This window comes from Lepus europaeus, chromosome 6 (genome assembly GCF_033115175.1).
Source record: "Lepus europaeus isolate LE1 chromosome 6, mLepTim1.pri, whole genome shotgun sequence".
Lineage (NCBI taxonomy): Eukaryota > Metazoa > Chordata > Mammalia > Lagomorpha > Leporidae > Lepus > Lepus europaeus.
Window position 1 is genome coordinate 93,080,439 of NC_084832.1, and position 13,331 is coordinate 93,093,769.

General features: G+C 44.6%; 1 protein-coding gene across 2 annotated transcripts in view; it reads right to left on the reverse strand.

Annotated features, from left to right (window-relative positions):
* WASF3 (WASP family member 3) overlaps positions 1–13,331 on the reverse strand; it is a 143,582-nt gene that overhangs the window by 74,112 nt on the left and 56,139 nt on the right. The window contains exon 1 of one of the 2 annotated variants that reach the window (XM_062194575.1): positions 3,010–3,049. The exons of the other annotated variant lie outside the window; for it this stretch is intronic. The gene's annotated coding sequence lies outside the window, so the exon portion shown is untranslated. Of the gene's footprint in view, positions 1–3,009; positions 3,050–13,331 lie in introns of those variants that run through there. 2 annotated transcript variants of the gene reach the window in all.

Genomic DNA, 13,331 nt, shown 5'->3' on the forward strand with positions numbered 1-13,331 from the left:
AAATAACAACCAAAGGGCAGAAAAACAAAAAGTCAAGTATATTACAGGTATATTCAACAGAGCTACTCACTTCATTTACTCAACAACAATATATACACTGAACATTTTGTTCGTGTCCACACAATGACCTGAATAATGTAATCATTCACATAAAAACTGTACCTAGTAAGAGTTTTCTATTAATTTTTCCCACAGCAATATTTAAATTCAATACAAATCTTGATAATTTTATAAATATTTTAACAGTACCAGTGGGGAAAAAACAGTAGCAAAAACCTGATACTGCCCAAAAGACCCTCTAAAATGTTTCCGGATACTGGATATTCACAGCAAGACTAGACAGCAATCTGGTAAATATTGGTTACCAATGTGCTATAGTTTTGAGGTGACAAAATGTATGATATAGTTTCCTGTTCAGTTATGGTTTACTTGGGAAGAATGGGCAAGAAAAATTCGGTGAATGGGCATTCATGCGTTCAGCACCAAAGGTCTTGTGAGCCAGCCCTCCTTCAAACATGCAAAGTGAGAGAGAGAAGATACCGCTCAGCCTGGGTGGGGGCAGCTCCACGCAGGTGATCAGAATACAATAAGGTGGGCACAAGAAAGTAGAGTCTGGCTGCCCAGGAGTGGGCAGGTGTGCCTACAGCCTCGTGAAGAGGGCTCCAGACACAGGAATGTAGAAACGGTGGGATTTCAGTACGGAGGAAAGGCAATGTTGGGTCTCAACCCCAAGAGCTACATGCAGGTCAGCAGATTCTGACAGCCTACACAGTTAAGGCCGCCATCACCCAGGGGAAAGTCTAAAAAGCTTCTTTCAGACTTTCACACATGTCCCATTTTGCTCATTTAAATAGAAAGTAGCACACAGTTTTCTGCTCTGCCTTAGGAACAGCTGCAGAGCAAGCTCTAACTGTTGATGCAGACGAAACAAAAGTTTTTCCCGAAGTAATTTGCCCAAGTGAACACCTTACTTGGAAACACAGAGAAGTATCCCTGGGTGCCGGGTCACCCAGGCCTCACTCTGCCTGCACCGGATCCTGATTGATGGGATCACCTCCGGAGTAATGGTGGCGTGCACTTCACTTCAGAGGCAGTTACTCTCCTGACTGCACCGAGGACTCTCTGGATGGCCCTGCTGAAGAGTCACATGGGAAATCTCCCTCTGGGGGACACCACGATGAACTGCCCCATTTGTGGGAGAGGCTTTGCAATGCCTATGCTCGTTGCCAGCCATTATTTGGCAGAGGCAGTACTCGGGGCCAAGCATGCTGCTAACACTTCACATCAGATCATCATTATGAAATGAAGAAAACAGGGTCTGAAGGAGAAAGGCCCAGGATCACACTGCTGGGAAGAGTCTGTGACTGCAGAGCCAAGAGCCTCACGTCCACATTAGCCTGCCTCCTTCTGCATGTGTGGACTGTGCCTTTTTCTTTCCTACCGGGCTACTAACACTTCTAATCGAAGTCAAGAATCACAAAGGCCTTGAAGAATGAATAACTTGAAAGAATGTACCTTTAACTCCTCTGAAGTTACAGGTTAAGGACCTTTAATGTGGAATACTGGTTGGCATGGGGACACACACTTGTAACAGGCAACACCATCATTTTAATCCTGCTCCTGCCTGGCCCGTGGTTAGGCTGAGTGATGCTCACAGCACTCCTCTGCAGAAACCACCCAGGAGCACAGATGCCCAGTAGCATCCATCCTCTGAACTCACGTCGTGAGACTTCCCCAGCCAGGAATGCCCTCTCTGGTTCCAGCTCCCAGTTATCCAAATCGTCTCTAGCCTTCAGGATGCAATCCCCATGGCTGCCTTCATCCATCGTGCCTCTCTCTCTGCTCCATTGTCACCTACTTCTCTCGGTTATGGGTCAGGCATCCCCAAGCACCTGTCGGTCCTCCAGAAGAAAAGTTTCACGAACAACCAGGCAGTACTGCTATGACCAGGGCTTTATCTGGTGCTGTAAACCGAGCACGTGGAGGGAGTCCGCCACTGGAAAGAGCCAGCAGAGGGAAGGCTTCCCAAAACCGGAAACCGAAGTGGAGCCTTAATCCAGACCAGACAATGCAGACCTAATCTAAAGAGATGAGGGAGACATTTTTAAAGATAATAAATCCGAGAGGTGTGGGTCCTGAGTGAGAAGTGGGTGGGGAGTAAAGAAATGCTCTGAGGTGGCACAGGCCAACTGAACTTCCTACAGAGATGGTCATGGCCCGCAGAGCAGCACCAACCCACGTGCAGCCTCCAGCTGCATGGAGCACTGTACCCGTGACTTTTTATTTTACTTGAATGAATGCTAATTTAAAAATCAATAACTGGCTAATGGTTACATACTGGACAGTACCAGTCTAAGGTTTTGGACTTGAGAGAACTGGCATGAAGGTGTCGTGACCAATATCTGAGAAAACAGACGTTGTGATGGAAAGCACGCAGACACCAAGGACGGACATTAGGCTAGCCGTTAAGATACCTGCACCCCACATCAGAGTATCTGGCTCCTAACTCCAGTTCTTGCTGGTGCACATCCTGAGAGGCAGCAATGATGGCTCAAATAACTGGGCTCCTGCCACCCACATGTGAGATCTGAACTAAGCTCCCAGCTCCATGTTTCAGCTTCTGAGGGCCCAGCATCGTGGGTTTTTGGTGAGTGACCACTGGACAGGCACACACCCTCTGTCTACTCTATATCCCAAATAAAACAATTTTAAAAAGAGCATATAGATACTCAAATGTTTGTGGAATAGAAGAATGAACATTTCGGGGCCGTTGTTACAGCACAGTGTGTTAAGGACTGCCTGCAATGCTGGCATCCCACATCAGAGCGCCACTTCAGTCACAGCTGCTCAGCCTCTGATCCCGCTCCCTCTTTTTTTTTTTTTAAATATTTATTTATTTGAAAGGCAGAGTTACAGAGAGGTAGAGGGGGGAGTGGGGGGAGGGGGAGGGGGAAGGAGAGGGAGAGGAGCAGAGAGATAAAGGGAGGCCTTCCATCTGCTGGTTCATACCCCAAATCGCTGCAACAGCTGGAGCTGGGCCAATCCAAAGCTAGGAGCCAGGAGCTTCTTCTGGTTCTTCCATATGGGTGCAGGGGCCCAAGCACTTGGGCCATCTTCTACTGCTTTCCCAGGCCATCAGCAGGGAGCTGAATGGGAAGTGGAGATTTGAACAGGCACCCACATGGGATGTCAGCATCACAGGTGGTGGCTTTACTTGCCACACCACAGCGCCAGCCCTGCAGCTCCCTCTTAACGCACCTGGAAAAGCAGCAGATAATGGCTCAAGTACTTGGGTCCCCACCACCCACATGGGAGACCCAGATGGAGTTCTGGGCTCCTGGCTTTGGCCTTGCCCAGAGATCTGGCTGTTGCAGCCATTTGGGGAGTAAACTAGCAGAAGATCTCCCTCCCTCTCTGTCTCTTCCTCCCTCTGTCTCTCCCTCTCTCTATCACTCTTTCAAATAAGTAAGTCTTTTAAAAAGATGAACAAATCAGTGTACAGAGGAATAAACTAGGTGATCTTTAAGGGCCCCGTCCCCTCTAAAATCCCATCAAAAATGGACTTCCCCCTACTCATTTGGGTTCTGAATAACACCCCCAACATGGAAGCATCAGAACTGCCTCCAGGTCTCAGGTCTAATGGTTAAAATACTATTAACAAATCAATACTCCTTCCACCATTCAGTGACAAGAAACCAAGGCAAGTCTACATTGTGACACTACAGTGAGCCACAATGTGGGGAGTAATCACAGCCCCAAGTTATGTCAGGATAAATGACTGTCTGGCAAAACCGTCTTTTCCTTCAAAGAGTGGGGTCAGGGAGGGGAGGACCGGCCGGCCAGCTTTAGGTCCCTTCAGCTGTGTTGGACCCCTCACCTCCAGAGCCGTTCACTGCACACGCGGTTTCCGTTCCCCTGTGTTCTGATGACGATGTGACTGCATCTACCTCACAAAACATTCAATGCTGTTTCACAGGGCCTTTTATAAGGTGAATAATAAGGTTCCCCACAGTAATATGTCCTTTAAATCTTACTCAACTGCGACATACAAAGTCAACATGAAATGAAGACTTCTGTAATTCAAAAATGTTTTACCTGAGAACAAGTTGTAGCTACAGGATTCATTGCTAATCTGCCAATATCACGCTAATCTGATTGTATTCGGCTTTGTCTGCTATTTTGGTCCTGGCCGTCTGCCCTAAGCCTCCAAGTTCCAGTTCTCCAGAACTCAGAAGCCAGCACGGCTCCAGAGCTCACACATGCTCCCGATATAGCTCTGCTTCCCCACTTCTCTGCGCACTCCCTCCTCAACCAGGCTCAAACTCCAAATGCTTCCTTCCGCTTCTACCCATGAGATCACGCCACCAGCGCTCTGAACTAGTCACAAATGAGGTCCTATTTATGGGACTGTCGCACACTATGGAACACGTAACCACTATCAGCCACAGAGAATGTCAAAATATGCAATTATTGTCAAGAGGCCTAGATCTAACAGAATAAAACAGTGACCCCTGGGTTTCTTCCCACTGTCATTCAGGCTGATCACCTGAACGTCAATACCTCAGTCCCACAACTTTTAAATCAGCACAAGCATAAACACATTCTGGTTTTGGTCCCACTACTCACTTCAAGGTACAAACGAACTCTAATAAGGTGAGGTGAAAACAACATTTAGCAATAATATAACGTCCAAGCCCCTGAAAGCTTTACTTAGTGGAGAAAAAAAAAAAAAAAAAACACAAATAAATATAAAATGAGAAGCAAAGAGGATAGTGCTCAAAGTTAAAATTAAAATGTTACCTGGCATTCATTGAACACAGATACATATCACATTCTCAGGCATGTGCATTCTCATTTGAATAATTAATAAAATACATTAACTAGGGGCTGGCATTGTGGCACAGGGGGGTTAAGCCACCACCTGTAAGCCCTACATCACATATGGATACCAGTTCAAGTCTCAGCTGCTCCACTTCTGATTCAGCTCCCTACTAGTACACCTGGGAAAGTAGTGGAAGACAATCCAAGACCTTGGGCTCCTTTCACCCATGTGGGAGACCCACAGATGGAGTTTCAGTCTAGTGCAGCCCAGGCTGCTGCAGCCATGTAGGAAGTAAGAGAGAAGATGTATGATCTCTCTCTTTCCGGCTTTCCCTCTCTCTGTAACTAACTCTGCATTTCAAATAAACAAACCTTTAAAAAATAAACTAGGTTGGGCTGGTGCAGCATCCCATATGGGCGCTGATGAGTCCCAGCTGCTCCACTTCTGATCCAGCTCTCTGCTATGGCCTGAGAAAGCAGAAGATGGCTCAAGTCCTTGGGCCTCTGTACCCATGTCAGGGACCCAGAAGAAGCTCTTGGCTCTGGCTTCAGCTTGGCTCAGCTCCAGCTACTGTGGCCATTTGGGGAGTGAGCCAGTGGATGAAAGACCTCTCTTTCTGTATTGACCTCTCTCTGTAACTCGTCTTTCAAATAAATTTTTAAAAATCTTTAAAAATGCATCTAAAATTATAAAAAAATAAACTACATTAATTATTCTATGAAAGAGATGAAAAATTCTCAGTTTTGAGTATTTTATTCATTCAAAAATTCCCTATCATAGACTCAGTACAGGGTCATAAAAGAATATTTTCTTCCCCTTCCAATATGAACAACTGCCTACTAAAATACAAAGAAAGACTGATTTCTGATGCAACGAGCCTGTGGAGAGCCATGATTGGCCCACAGTTTGAGCTACCAAGTCCCTGCCACAGAACCTAGTAGCCTAGATAAAGATCTGGGCACCAATTCATTCAGTTACTAGGGTTAAGCAATGCTTCTGGAAGGCTGTAAATGTAGACTGAGCTGCTGCACGAGGCCCAGCAGACCAGACCTCTCCAGAATGGAGTCACTCATGCTACACCCCAGGTGACCAAAGTGAAACAGACCAGTTTTCCAGAAACACGCAAGTCATAGCAGCCAATCAGAGAAGGAGCCCTATTGAGCACTATAAGAAAATTTCCTGGGGCCATCGTGTGGCATACAGGGTAAAGCTGTGCCAGCATCCATTATGGGAGCCAGGTTCATGTCTCAGCTGCTCCACTTCCAATCCAGCTCCCTGGTAATGGCCTGGAAAAAGCAGAAGATGGCTCAAGTGCTTGGACCTCTGCACCACGTGGGAGACCAGGAAGAAGTTCCTGGCTCCGTGCTTCAGCTTGGCCCAGCCATGGCAGTTACAGCCATCTGGAGAGAGAACCAGCAGGATAGAAGACCTCTCTGCGTGTGTCTCCTCTCTCTGTAGCTCTAACTTTCAAATAAAAAAATATATATAGCTTTAAAAAAAGAAAAAGAAAATTTCCCGTTTTAACTCTATAAGGAAAGTAATTTTGAAATGACCAATCCACCTTTCATCCTCTATTTCTATTGTCTTCAGCCCTTTTCTCCCTGTAAAGCTAACCTCCTCTCCTGAGCTCACAGGAATAAGGATTCTTTTACAGTACAGGGTGTCTTCTAACTCCAGAACCACAATAAAGACAGTGGTTGTTTAAGCTAAATTCCTGGTCATCTCTCCGCTTGACACCAGCCTCCAACTGTGCATACAGCCTGGATCACACAGAGATAAAGCTATACACAGAAAGACACCACAATGCTAGTTCCAGTTGCAGCAAACAGGAAAGAAATACAAGTTGCATGTGGCACACTGAACTAAGAGAGTAGTTTCTATCCTTTGAGATGCACAGAGTGAGCAAGAGAACTAAAGACAAATGCTCATCATCATCTCAATACTGTGCTGTCAAGAGGCAACATAGAGGTCCCAGAAGCAAAGCCTGCTCCTAAAATAGTGTGTGTCCACTTCCCAAACTGCAGACTCACCAGGAGCTGGTGGGGCCCAGATCGGCCTCCATTCTGTGAGCACTGTCCTTATATCCCACCCACTTTTGCTACAACACCGCTGAAGAAAAGAAGTTCATTCATAGTGGAACCACACCCAGAAAGGGACACTATTGGAATTAAGCCTTTCTTGGGGGCCGGAGCTGTGGCACAGCAGGTTAAAGCCCTGGCCTGAAGCGCAGGCATCCCATATGGGCGCTGATTCTAGTCCCGGCTGCTCCTCTTCTGATCCATCTCTCTGCCATGGCCCTATACCCACGTGGGAGACCCGTTAGAAGCTCCTGGCTTCTGATCGGCACAGCTCTGGCCGTTGCGGCCATCTGGAGAGTGAACCAGTGGATAGAAGACCTCTCTGCCTCTACCTCTCTTTGTAACTCTTTCAAATAAATAAAAATAAACTAAATAAATAAATCTTTAAAAAAGAAAAAGAAATAAGCCTTTCTCAGTACTCAGTGACAGTGTACAACCTTCTAACTGTATACCAATGTTTCCTGCTCTGCCCACTGACACTGAACAGTTTCTGGAACCCCCAGTGTTCCCATCTGAGGGAGTCTGAGGATCTGAGGGACGGCTCAGGAGCTCTACTGTCTCCTGAGATGCCCTGCTTAGAGCCACATGCACCACAGGGGGTCTTGAAGGGCCAGGCCCTTTCCAGTCATATCACCCAGTACTTCCCGTTCTGTGCCTGCTAGACTTGAGGTATCTTGGCCCCAATACTGCTGCTGTATGTGGTGCACCCTCCTCTGCAGTACAATGCAGCAGCATAGTCCACCTCCTAGGCCTGATCCATGGGCCTGCCCACCTGGGAGCCAGCTGCCTTCCAGAGGCGCTGCATCCCCATGGCCACCCACTATAGTTCAGGGCAGCCTCTTGACCCGTATGGGTCCAGAACCAAGCAAATAAAGAACAAATAGACCTGAGACCATTTCAGAATTAGCTCTCTTCTTAGATTTGCCCAGTCATTTATTACTACAACAAACCATACTGAAATGCTAGAGGTCAAAGAACGGAGAAGTTCCAACTACTCAGAAACTCAGAGGAATAGAACTGTTTTCCAAAGGAAAACTGCATTAGCTAATTGTCTGATGCTTCTGCCTCCGTGTGCTGGTTAAACTTTTTTACTTTTTATGTTCACGGTAGAAAGATCCAGCCCTGGGCAGTCACCCTGAGTCCTTCTACTTGTAAACTCTAAACTCCACTCTTCACTGTGCCAAAAAAAAATTTTCTTTAATTCCTAGCACTTGGCACAATGCTTGGCACACAAAACTCCAAGTGAATCTTCTCAAATAACTAGATTAAAAAGAATAATTGGCCGGAGGCGGCAAGATGGCGGAATAGGCAGGAAGCACACTTAGTCCGGGAGGAGAGAAAGTTTAATATAAGTGGAGATACTGTAGAGTCAAGGAAGAGTAGGGGATAAAACAGCAGAGGAAACTCTTCCGGAACTAGTGATTCACAGTGGACCTGCGTGGAGAGCGTGGGAGCCCAAGTTCGGGACACCAGCGGCAGACTCAACGCACCAGCGCTGGAACGCGAGGTGAGCCGAACCTCCATAGCCCGAGATACCAGCAGGCAAGCGGAAAGAGGAGGCTAGAGGGAACGAGGCTTGAAACTCCGTGGGGAAAAGTTCACCAGGCTAACTAGAAGAGAGAGAAAAAAAATTTAAAAAGTGACTGATACGGACACAAGTTTCTCTCTCTCCGCTCACCTCTCACAGGCGAGCAAGACAGAGCAGGCGCCATTTTGGACATACGTCATAAGCAGGGCGACCTCAGGTCTGCACCAGCCCTGAGCCTAGCAGAAAAACCTGACTCTGTGGGGAGGGGTGAAATAACAAGAGATTAGCATCTAACTTGGCAACCCAGTGGGAGACTGCAGGAGAATTGGAGCCCACACTGAGGGCAGCAGAGATTCCCTGTGTGGTCCTTGGGAAAGAGCTTCTGATCTCTGGCTCCTGTGGGTATATCATTTGCCTGCTAACTACCTCCAATTACGTTCAGCTGTGCGGAATTACTTCCCTTTTAAATCAAAAAAAGAAAGAGAGATTTACCACACCTAACCTGGGAGTGTCATCCTTGACACACCCTCAACCCTGAGGAACCAAACACAGCTCTCAGTCCACACTCATCTCAAGCCTCTAAGGCTCCACTGAAAGCAGACAGTCCACTTAATATAGAGCCATAGTGTAACAAGAAAAAACACCACAGTGAAGAAACCAAATATCTCCAACATGCCAAACAACAAACGCAAAAACCAAGCTAACAAGAACAAGGAAGAAACTATGACGCCCCCAAATGAAAAAGACACCCCAATTCAAGATTATGAAGATGATGAGATCAAAGAAATGCAAGAAGCGGATCTCAAAAAATTGATAAGAACATTAAGAAGTTCTCAAAAACAAATTCATGAACTACAGAAATCCTTCATGGACAAGATAGAAAATCTCTCTCGTGAAAATGAAATATTAAGGAGGAATCAAAATGAAATGAAACAACTACTGCAACAAGAAACTCTGATAGTGACTAGAAATCATAATGAAATGAAGAGTTCAATTGATCAAATGACAAACACATTAGAGAGCCTTAAAAACAGAATGGGCGAAGCAGAAGAGAGAATATCAGACTTAGAAGACAGAGAACAGGAAAGGAAACAGGCAAACCAAAGAAAAGAAGAAGAAATTAGAAATCTAAAAAATATTGTCGGGAATCTACAGGATACTATTAAAAAACCCAACATTCGGGTTCTAGGAGTTCCTGAAGGCATGGAGAGGGAGAAAGGATTAGAAGGCATTTTCAGTGAGATACTAGCAGAAAATTTCCCAGGTTTGGAGAAGGACAGAGGCATCTTAGTACAGGAAGCTTATAGAACCCCTAATAAACATGACCAAAAGAGATCCTCACCACGACACGTCGTAATCAAACTCACCACAGTGAAACATAAAGAAAAGATCCTAAAAGGTGCAAGAGAGAAACGTCAGATCACTCTTAGAGGATCTCCAATTAGACTCACAGCAGACTTCTCATCAGAAACCCTACAAGCTAGAAGGGAATGGCGAGACATAGCCCAGGTACTAAGAGACAAAAACTGCCAGCCCAGAATACTATATCCTGCAAAGCTCTCATTTGTGAATGAAGGTGAAATTAAGACTTTTCATAGCAAACAGAAACTGAAAGAATTTGTTGCCACTCATCCTGCCCTGCAAAAGATGCTTAAAGATGTGTTACACACAGAAACACAGAAACATGGTCACCAATATGAAAGAAGGTAAAGGAAGGAAACCTCACAGCAAAAGATCACAGGAAGCTCAACTTCTCTTTGACATAGAATTAAACTCTGATGCTCTGTTAAAGCAATGTGTTAAAGTAATCTATTATGTTCTCTTGATGTCTGTTACCAGACTTTAAGTTTCTATAATGGAAAATGCTATTAATACAAATGTTTGAGAATTAAAAAGTCTAATGATCTTGTGTTACTAGACATGATAGTTATCTTAATGAGAAAGCCCCAGAGGCCTAAAGGGTTAAATACCTGTAAAATCCTACAGGTGCTTTCAAAAATACTGTGAAGTAAGCAAGTGCCTCTTGTTGGTTGATGAGTTTATAATTTTAAACATGGCGACTTAAAGTCTTTTGTCATCCACAGTTATATATGATCTGCTGCTCATAAAACTAAAGCGTTGTTGGTTCTGTGTTTAGCTGTCCTCCTATAGGTTCCTATGGACTTTTTCCAGCCACTTTTATTGTATTCAGTACTTTGGGATGGCTCTGTAAACAGATGAAGCCAATAATGTATTAACAGTACCAACTGAGAGAAAGTATGGTTAACTGAGGTTACTAAAAACAAAAAGCAATTCAAATCAATTGGCAATCTACAAAAAGAGTTAAAGATTTTAAAAGCTATTATTAAAATTGCTATATTGGTCTATTATGCTATATTATATGTGTGTACATATTGTATGTCCACATGGGGAAATTTTATTAAGAGTTTTATTTTAAATGGCTTATAGATAAGATTGTCCATAAATTTAAGCTGCTAAAATCAATCAAAGATACATTTTAATTTGTGTGACCTGAATCTGTGTATCATATGTTTTAGACTTGTTGGTAGAAAGAAACTAAAAACATTTTAGATGGTTGTGCTTAAGTTTACTGGCTAAACAAACTACACCATGTTAGATATTTAAGAGGTGTTTTCAAATACATGATTCTTAAAATTTATAGAAGGCATTGGACCTTCTGTTAAATGTTTTCTTAAGTTGTTATCTAATGGTTGAAACAGTTTGCTAAGTATTCATGTGATATTGCTATTGTCAGCAAGCGATCTAGGACTTGCTCCCTCACTTCTCTATTCTAAGCCCAACTTGTTCTTTCATTTCTCTATTCTCTTCAAGGTAGGAAACTAATTCTATTATGAAGGAATCTGTAGGATGCACAATTTAATCTTTAGACCTTATAAAAGAGATGGCTAACATTTTTCTGCAATAGCATAGCCAAAATAAGAACTTAAATAATAATCTCATAGCTAGATTCACTTCGCCATCAGCGAAGTATACAGTAAGTAGAAAAAACCTCCCTTTCAGACCAAAGGGAAAGAAAGTTTTAAAGTGAGAATATAATTTTCTTCATGGGCATTGTCTACCTTAGAAAAACTACTCCAGAACATGCCTGTGACTATAGACTTGTAGTTCAGGCCACCGAAGATTAGAGATGGGACACGGGCACTCCCTTGACTTGCATCCTCTGGTCTGCTTTAACACAAGCCAGGAGGAAAAGAAAGCTCGGCATCAGAAGCAATGGGTGGCAGGCCTATTAATGGCTGATCTGTACAGTGATCTGCCCTCAAGGAGACCCAACAGGCCAGTCCACTGCAGTGGCTTTCAATGTGGTAAGCCTGGGCTTCAGCAGAAGTCAGCTTGTGAAGAGCCCTGGCAGCTCTGCCAAGAGTTGGATCACTGGAAATGGACCTGCCCTGGAGTCGAAGGATGCCCAGGTCAGAGCCACAGATCTTACTGGCTCTAAGCTGAAAAGCCCTTCACTCAGCCCAACTTCCAAAGGGACCACTGCAGCTGAGGGGATGGTCAAGTAGGGTCAGCAACATTGCAGGCAGAACTGTAAATTTCTTGTCAGAGATGCCACCTGCCTTTACCTGGCCAGCTCGCCTCCCAGGCCAGCCAAGTAATGAAAGTCAACAGAGTGCCTTCCCCTAGGAGGTTCACACCTCCCTTAGGATATACCCCATGTGAAGAGATAGATAGGTCTGGGCCTCTGAATTTACAAGGCCTAAAGCCCACCAGATTATTATCAAGCCCCTTATATCAGGTTCTATTTGCCTCTCAATCAGAAAACTTAATTGTAGCTTAGACAGCACCTTTCTTAGCTCCTCTAATAATGACTCTGTCCTTTGTTCTAGGCCCTGTCTAGTGCACTTGGGCCTCATTCCTTTGTAATCATAACCTCTACTCTACCACCAATGGCTCTACTCCCAACATGTGTGTACTGATGGTCCTCTTCCCCACTTAATGCTGTATAATTGTTCAAACCTGGTAAATGCCACTCTTAGGATCATTGGTTACTATCCTCACTCTGTCTTTTATGACCTTGTCTAAATATGATCAGAGTCGGCAAACTTGGAAGGCTTCCATAGCCTTGGCAACTCATGACGACAGCCTAGGATGGTTACTGGCGCCATAAACTAGAGTGTCAATTTGTTGGGTCAACAACAGGAGTCACTGTGCACTTGCTCCTCATGTGGGATCTCTGTCCTTAATGTGCTGTACATTGTGATTTGATGCTATAACTAGTACTCAAACAGTATGTTTCACTTTGTGTTTCTATGTGGGTGCAAACTGTTGAAATCTTTATACTAAATTGATCTTCTGTATATAAAGAGAATTGAAAATGAATCTTGATGCAAATGGAAGGGGAGAGGGAGCGGGAGAGGGGAGGGTTGCGGGTGGGAGGGAAGTTATGGGGGGGGGGGGAGCCATTGTAATCCATAAGCTGTACACTGGAAATTTATATTCATTAAATAAAAGTTAAAAAAAAAAAAGAATAATTACACTGCATTTTCCTGATCTATTTCAATTAAAAAAAAAACTGGACTTGCCTTGTTTTGGATGACCTTGCACTGATTCAGTGTCCACCACTTGTAAGTGCTGCATAAGCAAAACTACGAGGACTGGAGTCAACAGGGCAGTTGCTTTCCATTCGAGCAAACAGTTAATGAGCTTCTTGGCAATGGGCACAGAGAGATAAAATAATAACCTGTTTCTGATAAAATAAGCTATCTAGTTTGATGGAAGATTGCTGACTAGGAACAAGTGAAAAAGCTGCAGCCAGTAAATACAACGTGGGCGGTACCAGCTGGGATGAGTGCTGCCAGCGACGCTCAGAGGCGACCTGCGACCTGCAGAAGAGGAGGGGCAGGTGGGGAAAGGTGCTGCGGGGACAGCCAAGGGGACA